Here is a 23,212-nt window from a genome sequence, read left to right as displayed (position 1 = left end):
AGAAACATGCATAGCATTAGGCATTCTTTCTTTATTTTTATTTTTTGAGAGGGAATCTCGCTCTGTCACCCAGGCTGGAGTGCAGTGGCATGATCTCAGCTCACTGCAAGCTCTGCCTCCCAGGTTCACACCATTCTCCTGCCTCAGCCTCCCGAGTAACTGGGACTACAGGCGTCCGCCACCACGCCCGGCTAATTTTATTTTTGTATTTTTAATAGAGACAGAGTTTCACCGTGTTAGCCAGGATGGTCTCGATCTCCTGACCTTGTGATCTGCCCGCCTCGGCCTCCCAAAGTGATGGGATTACAGGTGTGAGCCACTGTGCCTGGCCAGCATTAGGCATTCTACTGGTAAATAATAAAAGTCAATAAATTAGTCATATAACTCAAGAAGTTAGATTGGGAATAATAGAGATAAAAATTTAAAATACAATAAATTATAAAAGAGAAAAGTGACAGAATTAATTCAAAAGTTCTCAGTACTGCTTGTTGAAAAGAAAATGAATCATTACTACCCTAAGAAGATAAAAGGCACAAATAGGCAAAAATAAGCAATGATGAGAAAATAACTATAGAATCAGAGAAAATTAAAAGGATCATGAAGAACTAATTTACTCCAGCCTATGTTAATAAGTTTGGAAAAGCTAGATGAAATGAATAATTTTCCAGGAAAATATAATTTATCAAAAGTAACTCTAAACAGTAGGGACATAGATGAAATTGGAAATCATTATTCTCAGTAAACTATCGCAAGAACAAAAAACCAAACACTGCGTATTCTCACTCATAGGTGGGAACTGAACAATGAGAACACATGGACACAGGAAGGGGAACATCACACTCTGGGGACTGTTGTGGGGTGGGGGGAGGGGAAGGGATAGCATTAGGAGATATACGTAATGCTAAATGACGAGTTAATGGGTGCAGCACACCAGCACGGCACATGTATACATATGTAACTAACCTGCACATTGTGCACATGTACCCTAAAACTTAAAGTATAATAATAAAATTAAATTTAAAAAAAGAAATCTAAATAGATCAGTTATCTTAGAAGAAATAGAGAAATTTATCTAAATCTACTGACTCCCTGCAAAAACAAACAAGCAACGATAAAAGCAAACAAAGCAAGTTGAGACATTTCTACCAAACCTTGAAAAATTAAGTAATTTCAATGCTTCAAACATAGAAAAGGAAGATAAGTTTACAAATTCTTTTGAAGATGAGAGCATAATTGATATCTACACCTAATAATTTCTTAAAAAAGATGAATCTTACTTGAGAATATTGATGCCAAAGTACTACACAAAATATTAAGCAAGTAGGATCCAGTGGCATATTATAAAGAAAAGTAGACGATGACCAAATAGACTTTTTTCCAAGAATGCAGGAAATAGTTCAACATTAGGAAATCTATCACGTAAATTTATTAGATCAATAATACTAACTGGTAAAAACGATATAACCCTCTGTACTATTTGTATAAGTTTCTGAGGATCTACAATTACTTCAAAGCAAAAAATAATTATTTCTTAATTTAATTTAATATTTTTAGACAGGGTCTCACTCTGTCACCCAGGGTGGAGTGCAGTGGTGCAATCACGGCTCACTGCAGCCTTGACCTCCTGGGCTCAGGGGATCCTTCCACCTCACCTCAGCCTCTATAGTAGCTGCGATTACCTGTGTGCATCACCATGCTGTGCTAATTTTTTTTGTTTGTTTGTTTTTGTAGAGATGGAGTTTATCCATGTTACCTAGGCTCCTCTTGAACTCCTGGACTCAGGGGATCTGCCCACCTTGGCCTCTCAAAATGCTAGGATTACAGGTGTGAGCCATCACACCCAGCTCAAAGGAAAAAATTTTAAAAAGTGACCACTTGTATCAGTGCTATTAAAATAACTGATACGATTTTTACATTGCTTTCTGAAAAATAACCTTTAATAAACAAGGAAGAGTAGAATACGCCCTTCCTTCCTTCCTTTCCTTTTCTTTTGTCATCAGCAATGTTTTTATCTGTTTGTGTTTTGACTTACGAAAAGCTATACATACTTAATGTAGACAACTTGACAAGTTTGGACGTAAGCATACACCGTGAAAGAATCAATACAATCTATGCCATGAATATATCCATTACCTCCAAATGTTTCCTCCTCCCCCTCTCTGTTATTATTATTATTGTATGTGTATAATAAGAACACAACAAAATACCCTCTTAGCAATTTTGAGTATATAATAAAATATTATTAATATTGTTAACTATATGGGCGCTATGCTGTACTGTAGATCTCTAGGATTTATTCATCTTGCCTAACTGAAACTTTGTACCCTTTGACTAATACCTCCTCGTTTCCCCCTTTCCCCAGCCCCTGACAACCACCCTTCTTTTTTTTTTTGACATATAAAACGGTACATTGTTTATTGAACTCAAATTTCTAAACAGTACAAAAAAGCCCACCAAGTATGTGTTACCATGCAACCCATTTAAAGTCGTATTACCTTAGATTTCACTTTAAAGCCATAGCACATTTTATAATTAAAATTTTATGTATGTATCTGGAGTGAAGAAAAAGGGGTTCCTAATCCAACATTTTCTAGAGCAGAATTAACAAAAAGCCTCAAATCTAGACACAAGTGAAAATTAAAAGCTATTTTTAAAAGTATTTGTGAAATTACGACTTTCTTATGTCAAATTTGAAATGCATCCTATTGTGGTAAAGAATTATTCCACCATTTAAACTGCATTAATGTCTAAAAAGTAAGCTTAGTAAACTCTACAAACTAAAACTATAAAAATATTTTATAATGCTGTAAATATTCTGTTCATACACTGTAAGTGATTACACAACTATCTATTTTTTAAATTTTATTATTCTTTTATTATACTTTAAGGTCTAGGGTACATGTGCACAATGTGCCGGTTTGTTACATATGTATACATGTGCCGTGTTGGTGTGCTGCACCCGTTAACTCGTCATTTACATTAGGTATATCTCCTAATGCTATCCCTCCCCCCTCCCCCCACCCCACAACAGGCCCTGGTGTGTGATGTTCCCCTTCCTGTGTCCAAGTGTTCTCATTGTTCAATTCCCATGTATGAGTGAGAACATGTGGTGTTTGGTTTTTTGTCCTTGTGATAGTTTGTTGAGAATGGTGGTTTCCAGCTTCATCCATGTCCCTACGAAGGACGTGAACTCATCCTTTTTTATGGCTGCATAGTATTCCATGGTGTATATATACCACAGTTTTGTTAATCTAGTCTATCATTGATGAACATTTGGGTTGGTTCCAAGTCTTTGCTATTGTGAATAGTGCTGCAATAAATATATGTGTGCATGTGTCTTTATAGTAGCATGATTTATAATCCTTTGGGTATATACCCAGTAATGGAATGGCTGGGTCAAATGGTATTTCTAGTTCTAGATCCTTGAGGAGTCGACACACTGTCTTCCACAATGGTTGAACTAGTTTATGGTCCCACCAACAGTGTAAAAGTGTACCTATTTCTCTGCATCCTGTCCAGCACTTGTTGTTTCCTGACTTTTTAATAATCACCATTCTAACTGGTGATCATCTCATTATACACAATGAGATGGTATCTCATTGTGGTTTTAATTTGCATTTCTCTGATGGCCAGTGATGATGAGCATTTTTTCATGTGTCTGTTGGCTGCATAAATGTCTTCTTTTGAGAAGTGTCTGTTCATATCCTTTGCCCACTTTTTGATGGGGTTGTTTTTTCTTGTAAATTTGTTTGAGTTCCTTGTATATTCTGGATATTAGCCCTTTGTCAGATTAGTAGATTGCAAAGATTTTCGCCCATTCTGTAGGTTGCCTGTTTAGTCTGATGGTAGTTTCTTTTGCTGTGCAGAAGCTCTTTTGTTTAATTAGATCCCATTTGTCAATTTTGGCTTTTGTTGCCATTGCTTTTGGTGTTTTAGACATGAAGTCCTTGCCCACGCCTATGTCCTGAATGGTATTGCCTAGATTTTCTTCTAGGGTTTTTATGGTTTTAGGTCTAATATTGAAGTCTTTAATCCATCTTGAATTAATTTTTGTACAAGGTGTAAGGAAGGGATCCAGTTTCAGCTCTCTACATATGGCTAGGCAGTTTTCCCAGCACCATTTATTAAATAGGGAATCCTTTCCCCGTTTCTTGTTTTTATCAGGTTTGTCAAAGATCAGATTATTGTAGATGTGTGGTATTATTTCTGAGAGCTCTGTTCTGTTTCATTGGTCTACATCTCTGTTTTGGTACCTGTATCATGCTGTTTTGGTTACTGTAGCCTTGTAGTATAGTTTGAAGTCAGGTAGCATGATGCCTCCACCTTTCTTCTTTTGGCTTAGGATTGACTTGGCAATGCGGGCTCTTTTTTGGTTCCATATGAAAGTTAAAGTGGTTTTTTCCAATTCTGTGAAAGAAAGTCATTGGTAGCTTGATGTGGATGGCATTGAATCTATAAATTACCTTGGGCAGTATGGCCATTTTCACAATATTGATTCTTCCTGTCCATAAGCATGGAATGTTCTTCCATTTGTTTGTATCCTCTTTTATTTCTTAAGCAGTGGTTTGTAGTTCTCCTTGAAGAGGTCCTTCACATCCCTTGTAAGTTGAATTCCTAGGTATTTTATTCTCTTTGAAGCAATTGTGAATGGGAGTTCACTCATGATTTGGCTCTCTGTTTGTTATTGGTGTATAAGAATGCTTGTGCTTTTTGCACATTGATTTTGTATCCTGAGACTTTGCTGAAGTTGCTTATCAGCTTAAGGAGATTTTGGGCTGAGACGATGGAGTTTTCTAAATATACAATCATGTCATCTGCAGACAGGGACAATTTGACTTCCTCTTTGCCTAACTGAGTCCCTTTCTTTCTTTCTCCTGCCTGATAGCCCTGGCCAGAACTTCCAACACTATGTTGAATAGGAGTGGTGAGAGAGGGCATCCCTGTCTTGTGCCAGTTTTCAAAGGAAATGCATCAAGTTTTTGCCCATTCAGTATGAAATTGGCTGTGGGTTTGTCTTAGCTCTTATTATTTTGAGATACGTCCCATCAATACCTAATTTATTGAGAGTTTTTAGCATGAAGGGTTGTTGAGTTTTGTCAAAGGCCTTTTCTGCATCTATTGAGATAATCATGTGGTTTTTGTTTTTGTTTCTGTTTACATGCTGGATTACGTTTATTGATTTGCATATATTGAGCCAGCCTTGCGTCCCAGGGATGAAGACCACTTGATCATGGACAACCACCCCTCTATACTCTGCTTCTATTTTCAACTCATCATGTGTTGCTTAACAATGGAAATACATTCTGGGAAATGCTGTCATTAGGCGATTTTATCATTGTGTAAATGTCATAGAGTGTACAGTACTTATTTAAATCTAGATAGTAGAGCCTAATATGCACATAGGCTACATGGTATGGCCTATTGCTCCTAGGCTACAAACCTATACCGCATGTTACTGTACTAAATCTTGTAGGCAGTTGCAACACAATGGCAAGTATTTGTGCATCTAAACATAGAAAGAGTATAGTAAACGTGGTGTTATAATCTTATGGGACCACCATCATACATGTGATCCATTGTTGACCAAATTATCATTATGCAGTGTATGACTGTAAGGGATATCATGAAGTATTTGTTTTTTTTTTGCATCTGGCTTAGTTTATTTAGCATGGTGTCTTTCAGATTCATCCATGTTCTTACAAATGGCAGGATTTCCTTCTTTATAAGGTTGACTAACATTCCACTGTGTGTATATACCACATAATCTTTATTTCTTTCTCTGTTTGTGGACATTTAGGTTGCTTTCATGTCTTGGCTATTGTGAATAATGCTGCAATGAACATGGGAGTGAAGACATATCTTTAAAATTCCAATTTTAATACCTTTTGATATATACCCAGAAGTGGAATTGCTGGATCTGGTGGATTCTTTCTTAACATGATAAAATCTACTTCTATCTGAACTCAAAATCCTGAATCCTACTTAATGGAGAAACAATGGAATCCTTCCTTTAAAATCAGCTTCCTGATTATTGACAGTAAATACTATTGACAGTAAATACCATTGACAGTATTTACTGTCAATAATCACTTCTATTATTTTGTCAAATAAGTATATAGTCAAAAAATGAAACAAGAGGTAGATTGTTATAGGCTGAAATGTGTCCTCCAGAAATTCCTGTTGAATTCCTAACTCCCTGTACGTCAGAATGTTACTGCCTTTGAAGATAGGTTTAGTAAATGGGCTAATTCAGTTTTAAAATGAGGTCATCAGGATGAGCCCTAATCTAATATAACTTTTGTCCTCATAAAAAGAGATTAGGACACAGAGAATCACAGAGGTAAGACCAGATGGAGACAGCTCTCTACAAGCCAAGGAAAGAGGCATCAGAAGAAACCAACCCTGCTGACACCTTGACCTTAAACTTCTAGCCTCCAGAGTGAAACAATAAATTTCCATTGCTTAAGCCACGCAGTCTTTGGTACTTTGTTATGGCAGTCTTAGTGAACTAATAGATAGATGTATAAATATTGGAAAAGAATAGGTAAACTTTATTATGTACAGATGACATAATTGTATACCCAAGCATCCACCGCAAAAAGGGAACAAATAGCAGCACTTTAGAAGACATAGTAAAAGAAAAGAAGCTGTTTTCTGAAGCAAAAATAAAAGAAAATAAAAATTTCTTGTGGTTTTTTTTTTGTCTGTCTTAACTGCAGACAACATAACCCAATTGTGCTAGTTTAAAGAGAAAATACATGATGTATTAGTGTGTTGAGCTGCTTTAACTATATACCATAGACTGAGTGGCTTGTAAACAGCAGACATTTATTCCTCACAGTTCTGGAGGCATGCAAGTCCAAAATCAAGGTGCTGGCTGATTCAGTGTGTGCTGAGGGCCCACTTCTTGGTTCATAGACTGCTGTCTTCTTGCAGTGTACTCACATGGTAAAAGGGGCAATCAAGCTCTCTGGGGCTTTACACAGGCACTAATCCCATTCTTGAGGGCTCTACTTTCTTGACCTAATCCCCTCCCAAAGCTACCATCTCCAAGTACCATCACATTGGGATTAGGTTTCAACATCAAGATTTGGAGGGGACACATTCAGTCAATTGCACATGGCATTAAGTAGCTTACAAAATGTCCACAAGGGAAAGGGAACTGGTATTAGAAGCAACACATCGTGAAGTAATACAGCAAGGCAAAATGCACAAATACACCAAGAGACCTGGTGCCAGTGGAAACCCCACTGTGGCCACTGAGCACATTACACATCCACATACAAAATCTAAGAGCACATCCACATACGAAAACCAGGAAGAATATGAGTAGCAAATTGAGTCTTCTTTCTGCATATGGTCATAAGGGAAAAGTTTGTATAACTTCTTGCCTGCCCTTTCCACATTCCCTTTATATTGTACAAATCTTTATAGAGTCAGGTAAACCAAACCTCCATTCCTGTTCATTTGAGCCCTTGGAGTCCTGCAATGTATGGAATTACTGGAGTCTTCTGTTAGTTTTAACTACTACACATGATGGTATTAGGAGGCACCCTAGAGAATCTCCATGTTCTAGAATATTCATCTCAGTTCCCATTATGTAGCTGGAAACCCACTTTTTCATATTTGGGATCAATCATGTCAGCTAAATGCCACAGTAAGCATGTATTTTACCGGATTTTCCAATGTCGTAGGAGAACTAAATGGCCAGTTGCATTCTTAACTTCCGTTTGATGGAACCATTGTTGTGTTGCCTGGTGGAAGCATTAGTCTCTTGGGTACTAAGACTGCTGAACCAACACAGCTCAAAGTTTTGATAATAGGAAGCAAAATTTTTCATAGTGTCATATCATTCTGTGCCATATTAAAAAGAGACACTTCAACTTCTATCCCTAGGTTTTCAGACTCCTCCTATAGTTCAGTGATAAAAGAAGCAGCATCACATATCGGCTGCTGGTTCAGGGTATATTCTGTACCTATTGGCTAGTATCCCAAACTCACAGGCTTTTTTAAAACTTAGTTGAGGCTACATCTTAGATTCCCATAGGTCGTTCTACCCTTCTATAATGTCGATCTCTGGATAATGGATTACACAGTGAGATTAGTGAATCCCATGAGCATCAGTCTATTGCATTTACTTCTTTTGCCTAAAATGTGATCCTTGGTTAGAAGCCATGTATCATTATGATGAATAAGGATTTTGTTAAGTCCATGGATGGTATTGCTAGAGGAATTGCAGGCAACAGAGTATAACAAAAATAGGTTTCTATTTGAATGTGATATATCACTGCCCATTACATAATGAAAGGGATCCAATTCTGTTGATCTGCCACCAGGTGCAATCTGGTTCCCCTGGGCTATGGGGCTATATTTGGGAATTAGTGTTGGTCTCCCCTGCTGGTTGACTTGAAGTTAGGTTAGACTTGGTGAGGGGAAGTACATGTTGTGAAACTCACATGGAATCTCCTTCCCTGCCTCCTCTTGTCACCTCTTCATTAGCCCATTGTGATGAATGGTGTATCTGGAGAAAGAGGCTGACTGACATTCATAGAGCATGTCTTCTTGCTCACTTTCTTATCTAGAATCTCTTTTATGGACACCTCCTGAGGAGTGTTCTCTAGGATGCAAATATACTCATACTCTTCTAGCATTCTGAGAGGCACCTGCACAAACCTCTTCTCCAAACCTTGTTATTCATCTTCAAATCTTGTTCCTTCTGAACCTTTGATTGTTTGCCAAATCACCAGCGTCAACACAGGAGCATAAATATCTGGCCACCTGTCCTTTCAGGGAAAGGGCTTAAAGAGATATACTGCTTGGAGGTGTGAGTACTATGAGGATTCCTGAGTCATTAGGGATAGCCCTGAGATGAGAGTAATTCTTCAGTAGTCCACTGGGGCCAGCACATAGTGCAGTGCTTAACTGTTTTTGGCCTTGGTAAGGGGGTTGCAGGATGATCCCTATGGAGCTGTAGATATGGGAGAAGAGTGAAGAGGCCATGTGGCAGGAGTAGGCACATTGGGAGTGCTCACCAGCTGCTCAGGCAATGTACTTGTGCTTTCAGGATCTCCTCAAACTCAGTCTCATATAGAACACTTCCTCTTGAGGGTAGAATGCTGCTGGGCACACCCAGCCTAATGGTGTGTGAATCTAAATAAATTAGACAGTCACTTGCTGTCCACGGTAAGAAGTTCAGTCTACCAGGGCTACCAACTATGTCTTAACCCCAAAATACAAAAATGGAGTCCCATTATTTAACCTTCCAGTGTAGTTAGACACAGCCAGCCCACTCCATGATCCTTGTATACCTAGTGCCACATCAAAGTAGTCTATCACAGATGCCACTTACTCTCCCAGAGATGATCCTTGACATAACTATTTTACCACTTTGAGTTATGGAATATGATGTCCCACCCATTAATGCTAACTCTTTAACCCAAACTGAGTCAGAGAGCTGATTCTAAATTCCAATTGCCTTGATGGTCTGTTGCCTGCAAACTTTTTTGGAGGGGGTTCTAGTTATTGCAGGAAACAGGATATCAGGTAGATTAATCATAAAGAATTTTTTTAACAGAATTTCGGCAAGAATCAGGGAAACTATTTTGGTTACTTCACAGCATCATCTGATTGATGCAGATGGATCCACTGTTTGTTTAGTGGAAACCTTGAAGCTGCCACCTCCTCCTCAGTACTTGTGATAATGGCACCTCTGCTGCAGATGCCCATGGAAATTCCATCTCCCTGAGTCTAGATGTCATCTCACACTGCTCACTTCTGCCTTCTAAGTCTTGCATGAACATTTCTGTTTGGTGGAAGGACCTCCAGCTTTACCTCCTCTGTGGTGGAGGAGGATGTGTGAGAAGTGGTGGAAGTAGGTGTCAAACTGCAGTAACTGCCCACCAAGAAATAAATATGTGCCTTTATTATAAATACCTATACGAAGAAAATGCAAATGCTCATCAGTGAACTAAAAGAAGATGCAAACAGAAAAAGATATACTGTGAACTCAGATAGGAATAGTCACTATCATAGAGATGTAAATTATCTTTAAAGTATACATGTAATGTGATCACAGTAAATACTTTAAAAACTACTATAGCTAGGGAAGATGATCCTGAATTTCAAATGGAAAAAAATAAATAAGCAAGAAGAGAAATAAAATTTTTGAGTAAAAAGCAGGCACTGAAGTTGATTTATCCTCACCAAACACTAAAACATATACTAACACTATAACAAGTAACTGATTAATTAAAATAGCCTGGTAATGTCAACATGAATAGAACCAAATAAATGTCTAGAAATAGGACCAAGCATATGTAAATATATATATATATTTATATATAAATATAAGTTACATTTAAGTTCTAGAGGAAACTACGTGAGAAGTAGAAATGGTCCTTTCAATTAGGACATAAAACTCAGAAAGCGTGATATAAAAGATTCATAAATGTCGTGCCTAAAAATCAACATTTCTCTATAGCAAAAATATCATAAGCAAAGTCAAAAGTCATACAGCAAACTGGGAAAATTATTTGCAACTTATTGAAAAAAACAAAGGGCAAATTTTCTTAAAATAGAAAATATATACTAAATCAATAAGAATAAAAGCCGCCAGTAATTCAATAGAAGAGAGGGTGAAGAACTGACAGTTTACAGGTGGGCAAACATGAAAGGCTTTAAAAAAGGTAGTCAGCATCATTCATGGTAATAAAATATAAACTAACACTCCATTGAAGTTGTCTTTTTCTCCTATCATATTGGCAAAACCAAAAGAGTTTGGCAGCACACATTATTGACAGGTGTGGGGAAATATCCCTTTGATGCGGGTGTAAGGGAGACAAATAGGAATGAATTCTCTACAGTATAAGATGGCAATAATTTTTCAAAATAACCATCCTTGGGTTGGAGGAGTGAGAGAAGCAGAAAAGATAACTATTGGGTACTGGGCTTAATACCTTGGTGATGAAATAATGTGTACAGCAAACCCCTGTGACACATGTTTACATATGTAACCTTCACATATATCCCCGAACCTAAAATAAACGTTAAAAAAACCCCAAAATAACCACTCCTCCATTTGTAGGAATTTATCTCATATATATATATATGCACACATAGGCAAAACGATCAGAGAACAAGGTTATCTACTGAAGAATTTTAATACGAATTTGCAGTAACCTAAGGTTGGAGACATAGCTTTCTGTTAATAGTCTACTTCAATAATTTGTAGCCCATGCTTACAATGGAAAACAATGCAACTGTAGGAAAAGATGGCAGAACTACTTTGTGTCCTAATATTGAACAATTTCCAAGATTATTAAGTAAAAAGTAACATGCATGACATTGTATGTAGTATGTTTCTATGCTTCCATGTATGGAAAGGAAGTGGGGGGAGTAGGGAAATAGAAAAGAATACTTCTTGAATGAGAAACAAGAAACTGATGATACTATTGGCCTCTGAGGAGGAAGAGAGAGGGGTGAGAGATTGTCACTCTACTATATGCTTTGAATTTTGAATCATGTAACTATATTATCTATTAAATTCACTTTAAAACTATAAAAATACAGTTTTCTATATTTGTAAAAAGTATACAACTTTGTATATTTGTGTGTGTGTGTATGTGTGTGTTTATTTTGTCTCAAATTACCCACCTATGAAAGTGACAACTGGAAATTTAGAAATACACGGATTCTTAAAATAAGATAGTCATATGATATTTAACCTTTAAAAATGTCTTCTTTAATACTTCAAGAAGGAAAAATGTTAGATGTGTCAAAAATATTGCAAATCAAAACAAAAGAATCTGTCTAAACCCAGACAGTATTTTTCACACCATTTTTGAGATCACTTCAATTTGACAGGCTGGTGCACAGCAAGATGAACTGAAATGCAAAACCTCAACTATGCCAAGGATATTAGTCCAAGGATATTAGTCCATTTCATTTCAGAGTACACCACCTCTGTACTTATAAATGACTTCTTTTGACATGCTTCTTTTGAATGACATCAGTATTAAAACTTCTTACGTATTCTTTCACCTTTTACATTCTATTTCAAATACATTCAGTGTTTTTTTGTTTTGTTTTGTTTTCAATGTTCAGAAACTCATATGTAGTTCGATACAACTAAGGGTATGAATCTGTTACTGGAAAGCACTCCCAATCCAGATCCCAAGAGAGGGTTCTTGGATCTTGCTCAAGAAAGAACTCGAGGGGAGTCCATAGAGTAAAGTGAAAGCAAGTTTAAGAAAGCAAAGGAATGAAAGAATGGCTAGTTCATAGGCAAAGCATCCCTGAGGGCTACTGATGGCCCATTTTTATGGGCAACAAGAGGTGGATTACTCATGAGTTTTCCAGGAAAGGAGTGGGCAATTCCCTGGAACTGAGGGTCCCCCCTCCGGCTTATAGGCCATACAAGGTAACTTCCTGATATTGCCATGACATTTATAAATCTTCCTGGTGCTGGTGTGAGTGTCTCTTAGCATGCTAATGTATTACGTGGCCATCTTGGTTTTGGTGGGTTTGGGCCGGCTTCTTTACGCAACCTGTTTTATCAGCGAGGTCTTTATTATCTGTATCTTGTGTCGACCTCCTATCTCATCCTATGACATAGAATGTCTAACCTCCTGGGAATGCAGCCCAGTAGGTTTCAGCCTTATTTTACCCAGCCCCTATTCAAGATGGAATTGCCCTGGTTCAAACACCTCTGACAGATGGATTCATTCCTTTTCTGCTGTAGAAATACAATCTTTTCAAATAATCAAGTAGAATCTATCCTACCATGTGGTGAATATAAAATTTGAATTTCTGAGGAAAAAAAATGGACTCATACGTATAGAAATATACTGTATATAGAAATCATATATATTTTAAGCAACCAGTATGTAGTTATCATTTTAGCTTCCTCAATAACTATCTTATAACAGAGGCATTGCTCTGTGAATACATTCGTTCACTCATTCACTCTACAAATACTTAGTGAACCCTTGCTTTGTGCTAAGGCCACCTGCTGAGCCCAGTTTCTTTTTTTTTCTTTCTTTTTTTTTTTTTGCTTTCAGAATCCATTTTTATTATGATGAAGGAACAAAGAAGCAACAGCCCAGGAGAGAATTCTAAGAATAGAACTAAAAGAAGAAGTGTGTGTTTTCGCAGATTCCTATCAGGAGGATGTATGACTCTTTAATGCTGGTAAGAATTCTTGCCTTTACTCTTCCCCAGGTAACTACCCACTTAAGAACCTTACCAACTTCTGGGGGCTGGGCATGGTGGCTCACGCCTGTGATCCCAGCACTTTGGGAGACTGAGGCGGGCGGATCACCTGAGGTTAGGAGTTCTAGACCAGCCTGACCAACATGGAGAAGCCTCATCTCTACTAAAAATACAAGATTAGCCTGGTGTGGTGGCGCATGCCTGTAGTCCCAGCTATTCGGGGGGCTGAGGCCCAGTTTCGAGTTTCAGTAAAACCTTCATGCCTTCTTTATTCATTTTATAATTTCTGAAAGAAGCTCATAACTCTATGCTAAGTGTGTTTTAATGAAGAAAAAATACTGAATTATTTCAATAAATTCCAAAAAAGCAGCTAAATAGCATCACAAAGGAATGATTTCTCATACAAGTCAGATGGAGAATAAATCAGTTAGACTAAATTTGTTTTAAAGTCAGCCATCCAATTTCATAAGGATACAATCTAAAATATATAATATTTTCAAAAGTTTCAATTCCACTAAACTGTTTTTTATTGAGGATGTTCTAAAAAAGTAGAGCCTTTGTTCTTTCATTATTGTATTGCGAGAGCCTAGAATAGTGTCTGGAATACGGTAAGTCATGTTAAAAGAAAATCTTCAGCTGAATTAAATTTAAAGGGGTTTAATTGAGCAATGAATGATTCTCAAATTGAGCAGCCCCCAGAATCACAGCAGATTCAGAGAGACTCCAGCGCAGCCACGTGGTGGAAGAAGATTTATGGACAGCCAAAGGAAAGTGATGTACAGAAAACGGAAGTGAGGTACAGAAACAACTGGATTGTTTACAGCTCTGTGTTTGCCTTGTTTGAACATGGTTTGAACAGTTGGCTACATTTGATTGGCCAAAACTCAGTGATTGGCACAGGTGTGGGCCATGGTTGGTTTACACCTTCACTTGTTATAGTTCACAATGTACAGAAAAACCTTCAGGCCGAACTTAAATATGTAAGGAGGCAGCTTTAGGCTAAACTTGATTTAACAGTAGTGAATTGTTTTTTCAGTAAATGAGTGAAGGAATAGATGCCTGTTCCGTTTGTACTAGGTCTGGGGATTCAAATATAAATAGTACACAGTTCCTTCTCTCAAAGATATCAGTGTTACATACTAATGTGGTGCACTAATGTGGTGCAGTGTGGTAATTGCTATAGGAATAAGCTCGAAGAAACAAATAATTTTACTCAAAAGGAAGGTGAGGTTACAAAGAATGAGATATTTGAACTGAGTCATGAGAAACGAATAAAAGTCTTCTCTTTGGACAGGCAGGGGAGCATACATTTTGGAAACCTGAGTAAAGTATGTAGTTAAATTGGAAAATAGTAAATAATCAGGTCTGGCAAGTAGGAAAGTTGTGGTCAGAAGTGTGGAGTGATTGGAGACAAACAGTTAGATTTAGTACATACAAAGAGAGCCAGGGTTTTAGTTTTCACCTAGAGGCACTGGAATTTATTCTGTAGGCAAAAGAGTTAGGAGAATGTACACACAAAATTATGTATAACAGATTCTGTCAGATCTTATACTTAATATGAGGGAAACCTTTTTGTGTTGTTATTGCTGTATCTATTCAGCTCTTTTAACTATAGTTACCCTAAACTGATTGTGCTAACCTGGTGATTGGAATTGGTAATCAATAGGAATGAAAGCCTCATTTGTCTCAATTGAAAAAGCCTAAAGAGAGTGGCAGCTAACATTTGGGCAAAGAGACAACACCTGGTTCTGACAAGATGGAGCGATCTTAAAATAAATTGTTTCACAGTGTGATTGCCTCCTGTACCAATTCTATTTGTTATTAGTGAAACATGATCAGGACATTTATTGTCAAAGACTTCACCAGTGTGTAAATAGGTCCACCTCACATACACTGGTGAGCCTCCCCAAATTGCTCCTGGGGATAATATCACTATTGTAAAACCTAAAATCAGTGTTTGAGATAGTTTGTAGACCCTGCACTTGATGTGCCAGCTGACACTACCAAGCCAGTAATCTGGCTCATCCAATTCTACAATCCCACCCAGGAAAAGAAAACAGCAAGAAAAACTTACTTTGACCCTCTATGATTCCATCTCCTACCAGACCAATCAGCACCCCCCACTTCCCGAGCCCCTACCTGCCAAAAACTCTTATCTCTGGCCGGGTGCGGTGGCTCACGCCTGTAATCCCAGCACTTTGGGAGGTTGAGGCGGGTGGATGCAGAGGTCAGGAGATGGAGACCATCCTGGCTAACACGGTGAAACCCCGTCTCTACGAAAAATACAAAAAAAAATTAGCTGGGCATGGTGGCAGGCACCTGTAGTCCCAGGTACTCAGGAGGCTGAGGCAGGAGAATGACGTGAACCCTGGAGGCAGTGCTTGCAGTGAGCCGAGATGGCGCCACTGCACTCTAGCCTGGGCTACAGAGTGAGACTCCGTCTCAAAAAAAAAACCAAAAAACGAAAAACAAAAAAAACAACTCCTATTCCTGAATGCTGGGGAAGACTGATTTGAGTAATAATAAAACTCCCATCTTCCACACAGCCAGCTCTGTGTGAATTACTTTTTCTCCATCATAATTCCCCTTTCTTGACAAATTGACTCTGCCTAGGCATTGGGCAAGGTGAACCCTTTGGGCGGTTACGGGAGTAATACGGTTTGGCTCTGTGTCCTCACCCAAATCTCATCTTGAATTGTTATCCAAATCATAATCCTCAGATGTTGAGGGAGGGACCTGGTAGGAGGAGACTGGATCATGAGGGCCATTTCCCCTCATGCTGTTCTCAGAATAGTCAGTAAGTTCTCCCAAGATCTGATGGTTTTATACATGGCAATTTCTCTCTTCTCTCTCTCTCTCTCTCTCTCTCTGTCTCTCTCTCTCTCTCTCCCTCCCTCTCTCTCTCTCTCTCACCACCATGTCAGACGTGCTTGCTTCCCCTTTGCCTTCCATCATGATTGTAAGTTTCCTGAGTCCTCCTAGCCGTGCTTCCTGTTAAGCCTTACAAGGAGCAAGACGAAACAGAAATTGTGATAATATCTGTCATAAGTAAAGTTACCTACTAAATACAAAGACTCTCAAACTAAAACAAATGTTAAAACAGGGAAATCAGAACCAACTTAAAAGTAAAATTTAGATATTAGGAAGCCACGAACAGACTCAAGGAAGACAATAGAAATATTAAAAGCATATTTAAGGCAAAAATTTAAAAATTAAACACAACAATTTAATATTACTCTATATTAGCAAAAGGAACATTTCATAGTGAAAATAAACTCATAAAATATTGGGCTCCAAATTTTTGAGTATTGAAATGTATAATGCCTAACTAAATAGAAATTGGCTACAATATTTCTTACAGCTGAGAAAAATCAAAGCTTTAATTTCCAACTCAGCTAACCTACCACATAAAATTCTTGAAAACTACCCATATGTGTGCATATCAATACCTCATCTGTGTTTATTTCAGAGTGGTGGCATTGTATATTACTATTTTCTTCACTATAGTATTATGAATTTTCCAAAGTATCCAAAGGAAATATGTACTTGTAGCCACAAAACAGGTTAGTTGCTCTCTGCATGAAGAGTCCAGCTAACAAAAGTGAGGTCTTGGGAAGTCAGTGTGAATTGGCCGTAGATTTCCTGCCCCCAGACCTTGGTGTTTTCTCTTTTAGGAAGTTAGCACAAATTGGCCTTACATTCCCTGTCTCCAGACCCTGTTCTCCTGCCTTATTGGTACAAGAAAAGGAATTTATTTCTGAAGCTAGCTTGGGGGAAGTTCACCCTGCTTTGAATGTGCCCCTTTGCTTTTGGAACAAAAAGTGGGCACTTGTATTAGTTAAGGAATGAAGTAAGCAAGGGCAGGGGGTCTTCTGATACCCAGAAGTTATCAACTAGGCAGTTGAGTTGGCATCTTTCTGGGCAGGAGTCAGTTGTTGAAGTAGCCAAGTGGGCATGCCTAAAGCATGCATCTGGAGGTGGGAGCTCCGTGGGGACATGCTTTGATCTGCAAATAGACTGTCAGCTCTAGAGGAGAGATCCAGAGCACAGAGATGAGCTTGCCCTCTAGGGAATGTCTGGTGAGGGAGAGGTGAGAGGTTATTTTGCATTTCAGAAAGGGCTAAGTGAGAAATAGGGGTAAGGGGAAAGGAGAAAAGAAGAGAAAAATAACAAACGATCTCTTAGAAAAATGGGGGTACTCTTACATACCGTTTTTTGAAAAACACAATTATTATTTTAAAATTCTACATTTAATTGAATCCTTTGTTATGGCAAATACGCGGTTAACACAAAGCTGTGAGACCGGGCGGGGAAAGATAAGAGGAGCGTTTTTGTGGTTAGGATGGTGGATGGCTGGTTAGTGTTTCATATATTTTTTTCTACTATCTATTCCCCTTTTTCTTCCCCATGTTGAAACAAGCACAGAAATTTGTCCCAAGATTAAAAAAAAATAGATGTGGTTTTTTGTTTGTACATTCTCAGGTCCTCAGGGATTATCTGTGGCTAGAGAAGTGGCTTGACGGGGATTAGAGAAGGACTCAGTCTGCCCAGGTTGGAGGCGGTGCAGGAGCTGGGTTTATTGGTTGTAAGAAAAGAGGGATCCTGTGCTGTCCTGGTGGTGTACCACCACAGGGGCAGCCGAATACAAGAGAAAGGTTGCCTGGCGTTTCTGGAAAGATGGGGCTGTGGTACCTTGCAGATGTTCCCTGTGTTTTTCATCAGCTGCAGTGACAGAGAGCTTAATGTCTTCTTAAAGCCACCTGATAGGGCAATGAGAGACAAGCAATGAAGGACCGGATGCCTTTTTCCTCCTGCCCTGCTGGGCCTTGGCAGCACTGGAGACTCTGGACATGAGGCACTGCTCAGGGCAGATAAGGAATCTCCAGAAAGAACTGTGTTAAGTTTTTCTCCATAGCCTGTGGGAATGGAGGCTTGAAGTCAGAAAATCATGTGAATAGAATATAAACAGGACATTTCTTATTGCCTAGTTTGTGGACTGAGAGTCATACCCATTAGTTCGACTTTATTATTTTCTGCGTTGAGGAAAGCAAAGATCACCTGGTGGCCATCAGGCAGACCATCCAGAGGCAAACTCCTCATCCGGGGAATTCAGAAGTAATTAGACTTCCCTATTCTCTAAAGCCAGCGCCTGGTTTCAGGCTTCTTTCCCCACAATTTATAACTAGAATCTCTATACATCTCCGGAATGCTTGCATGTCGAAGCTCATTGCGTAACCCTTCTTGACATCAAAGCACCAAAATTCCTACAAATGTAATCATTTATCATGATCTACATGGCTAATGTGGTCCAATTTACTCTTAAGCTCCCGCTTTAAGGCCCTTAAATACTTCCAAGGAAAAATCCACTGCTGTGTGCTCAGTTCTCTCTTGCTGAGGCACCCCACCGCACTCTTCTGCAGCGTTCTTTTATCTAATAAAACTTTCCTCTTTGAACCTATTCTGTTGTTGGTAAATTCTTCTTACTACTTGTGAGACAATCACTTTCTGTTGCTGAGGCTCTGACACCTTGCCCAGCATGAATCTTCTTTCTTAACAATTGTTTCTGAAAGAACCTCACATACTGTTCAATGATTTGTCAACCCTATGAGGCATTACCTGTTTGTATAGCATGACTGGTCCTGTCTTGAGCAATCACTGTTGCCCAGCATTTATTATAATTTTGAAACTAAACTACAGAGCCAGACAGGACAAAGGCATCCTTAGCATATTCAAGCAAAAAGATCAGGAAACTCCTAACTTACTGTGCGGACCTCCTTTCTGAGGCAGTGAGGATTCTCTCCCCTCTTCCTCTCCTTACCTCCTCCCTCTCCTTCTTCTTCTCTCCTCACCCTCCTTCTCTCCTGCAGCCTCATCACTATATCTCTACTCTCATTCACTTAGAGAAAGAGGCAACAGCACAAACTCAAGGCTCATGAAGCCATGTGGAGGAGAAATATAAGAATCCTAACAATTAACTTCTTCTGATGATTATTCACAAGAAAAGACAATGCCTTTGAGAGCATTTACTCTGTTCTCAAGGACAAACAAGAAAACGTGGATGCTGAAATGAGATGAAAGGTGACAAAACAGGATAAGGGTATGAGATACAATCTGAGAGTAGACAGAAACTGGCCAACGTGCAGGCTGTGGGAGGAGGAGGGGAGGCTAAGAGTGCCCATTTCTTTGCATGAGGTCCACGTGACTGGTGATATAAGAAGAAGGATCCAGAGAGACCAAATAAAGATTATCATGCATATAAAGTGATATTGAATGCCGTGGTTTTGCTGTGAGAGCTAAATGGGCTTGCCAACTTCATGACCACAGAGAATGGCCTTCAGGGAGGAAACTTTGAGGGGCTGACTTCTGTAGGTCCCAGGTAGAAGAGGAGAAAGAAGAAAAAGACCATCTCTTCCATGTCTAGGGCTTTTGATAAATTGGCTCCACCCAATATGGAAGTATGGAGACAAACTGCTATTGTTCATCAACACGATAATTGTTCTCACCTCTATGGGGAGAATTAAGAGGTAGGCAAGAGAACATAAGGAAAAACCTCCTCTTCTGGAAACCATCTAACATTTTCTCAGCTGCTGCTTCTCTTACTTCAGTGGGGTTAACCATTAAGCTCATGCTAATCAAGAAGTTTTTGTTTACCCCTTTGGGAAGGAAGATTATGATTCTGTTAGCACAGATCTCCTCCTCTAATATCAATCACTCTTCATTTTAGGGTCCTCCTAGGACTTTCACTATTTTTTTTACTGAAGACTCTGAAAAGGATCAGGACAAAATGTTAAATAAACTTAACCCTGTAGCCACTCTGTTCCAAAAGCTAAAATTTTTATTGACTATATTATTTTTCATCCCATATTATATCCAGCTACATAATTCAATATAGGCTTCTGCATTGAGATCAGATAATAATATGAAGATGCTGAGTTAGAAGAGAAACTCCAAGGCCAGGCGCGATGACTCATGCTTGTAATCTCAGACTTTGGGAGGCCCAGGTGGGCAGATCACCTGAAGTCAGGAGTTCAACACCAGCCTGGCCAACATGGCAAAACCCCATCTCTACTAAAAGCACAAAAATTAGCTGGGCATGGTGGTGTGTGCCTGTAATCCCAGCTACTTGGGAGGCTGAGGCAGGAGAATCACTTGAACCTGGGAGGTGAGCCGAGATCGCACCACTGCACTCTAGCCTGGGTGACAGAGCAAGGCTCCGCCTTAAAAAAAAAAAAAAAAGAGAGAGACACCCCAATTTGGAATGTAAGTGACTTCCATCATGATATCCCAAGGGAGAGAATTTAGTTCACGGAATAAACTTTCTTGCAAGTTAAAATCCAAACACATTAAAGACCAAAAGAAGTAAGGCCTGACACCCAATTTACTTGGCTCTGAAAGTTAAAATTGAAAGAAACCAAGCTTCCAGATTCAGCTTAGTCAATTCTTAATCTATTCTGTCAACCTGATGGGTTTTTGATACAAGGTGGAGTTGATGTTTTTTTCTGCGGTCTTGGAGTTGGAAGAATATAGTTCCTCTGAAGTTATTAATTCAGTGCTGAGTCATTGAGTGCCTTATATTTTTAAAGTTTATCACAGTAGTCCTAGCTTCTAAAATTTATCCCAGGCAAAATATGTCAGCAGAAACACAATGGGAGTGCAAGTTAAGGAGACAGACCTTGAAAATATTCTTGATTTTAGGCTCACCAGGATGTCTGTCAGTCAAGACTCACGGTCATGAGTCCAAGACTGGTAAACATACACTCAACAGGGAGAATCCCCCTGCCAAGAAGTTCACATTGGCATTATGCATTTTATCATATCCGGGGAAGAAGGAATCCGCATATGTATCTGGTCTTCTCACCTCTAAGAGTGGTATTTGGGTCACTGGTGTTTTCTTTGTGACAAGTACTTTGTTTTTCCTGCAATCTGTGAATCCCTTCAATGGCTACAAGGTAGGAGATATTAATTGCTCCTTTTTCAGATGAGAAAGCTAGATAGGAAAAGACTTCTTGTCTAAAATTAGACCAAAACTGGAGGAGAATGGGAAAATTTGATATGCAAGGTTTCAGGGCATGTGCAGCCACAGTTTGGGTGTATGTGGTGCTCACCTATATTGGGTAATGGACAAGCTTACTGGTGTCACTTCAGAGAAATACTACTGGGATGAGTTTGTGATGTTGCTCCAGTGTTCCCCAGATGAGTTCTTGCAATATTTATTTTCTAGAAAAAATGCTGAAAGGAAGATAAAAAACAGGAAGTCAGGTGCCATGGCCTATAATCCCAGCACTTTGGGAGGCTAAGGCAGGAGGATCACTTGAGCCCAAGAGTTCAAGACCTACCTGGGCAACATAGGGAGACCTTATCTCTACAAAAAATTAGCCGGGTGTGATGGCGTACACCTGTAGTCCCAGCTACTCAGGAGGCTGAGGAGGGAGGATTGCTTGAGCCTGGAAAGTCAAGGCTGCAGTGAGCCATGATCACGACACTGCACTCCAGCCTGGGTGACAGAGCAAGACCCTGTCTCAAACAAACAAACAAACAAACAAAAAACAGGGAAATTTCACTAATACCTACTTTTACTTGCCTGCTGGTTTATTTTACAGCTTTTCAGTAGAATTAGCTGGATGGTAGAGGCTCTGAAAATTGTGTATGTGTCTGTGTGTTTTGTTTTTTGTTTGTTTGCTTGTTTTTGCAGTGGTAGGACACTGTCTATGAATTAGGACAGGAAAGGTTGAAATAGCAAGTGGCATCAATGAAAAAGGCACAGTGGGCATTCATGAAAAAAGCTCTTCAGAGGGGTTTCTGGAAATATGGAGAGAGAGGATTTTCCTGCCTTTCCTGTAGCCTTGGTCATACAAAAAATATCAGTTAAATGCAAAAAGAACAATCAATTACTCAGCAATACTTCATCACCCACTGAGATAATTCTAAAGAAATCACAGAAACTTGTATTTATCAGTTACCTGACACTAGTTATATATCAGGTATGTGTCATGTACATTTTCTTTTCACAGTAATCAGGTGAGGTAAGTATTATATTCCTGTGTTTTTTGTTTTTCATGAAGAAATTGTGGTTTGTCAACTTCGCCAAGTTGACAGAGGGACGTGACACATGTTAGCTCTGGCTACTGGCAGCACGGTTAAATTGTCTCTTAAGGATGCAAATGGTCTCTTTTTCTCTTCAGTTGCAACTAGTAACACATATTGATTAAGTTAGGGATTTTTTTTTTGCACTTAAAGAAATGGAAAGCTTAACTAAATATGACAAAAGTTACAGACATTAAATTTTCTCATATTAGAAGAATTTTTAGAACGCATGGAGGAACAGGGGTTTTGTGCAGTGCCTGGACTGATGTCAAAGACCCAGCTCTTTAATAATCCAGTATGCCAACCTCAGCATGTTGGGTACTTGTTCTTAGATGTACCCCCTGCATGGGTACAACTATGGAAGCTTGTTCTCATTCAACTCAGTTTCAAAAAGAAAGGACAGGTGTCTTTGTTATCTCCCTGCTAACCCCCTAAAAAATAGGAGAGCAAAGTCTTTCTCAGGAACCTCCAGTGGCTGTGCCTGCGTCATATTTCCATCTTTAGACCAATCACCAGCAAGGAGGATGTGCATCACCAAGCCTGGCTGAAAATTTATTGGCTGAGAATAGAACCACCACAGCTGGGCACTTCGCCAACCAAACAAAATTGACATCCCATTTGAAAGGAAGTGGGAAAATCCCTGGGTGAGCAATAGCTGTGTTTTCCAAAAATGTCAATCTACAGGAAATATCATCCTTGTGTCAACTTTTGGTTCATGGTGTTTGGTACTTACTTTAGTTTCTGTAGATGAATAGAAGGAAACAGAAGACTAGGAAAGATTCAATACCTGAAAACAATTGATAGATATATTGACTTGATGGTAGAGTACATTTAAATGAAGAATGAGGAAATTAGACAAACCTGATTCATAGTTGAGTTTTCCTATCATAAAACACACCACAGTTTTATTACCTATTTA

Source organism: Pongo abelii, chromosome 6 (genome assembly GCF_028885655.2).
Source record: "Pongo abelii isolate AG06213 chromosome 6, NHGRI_mPonAbe1-v2.0_pri, whole genome shotgun sequence".
Taxonomy (NCBI): Eukaryota; Metazoa; Chordata; class Mammalia; order Primates; family Hominidae; genus Pongo; species Pongo abelii.
This window is presented reverse-complemented; position numbering follows the sequence as displayed.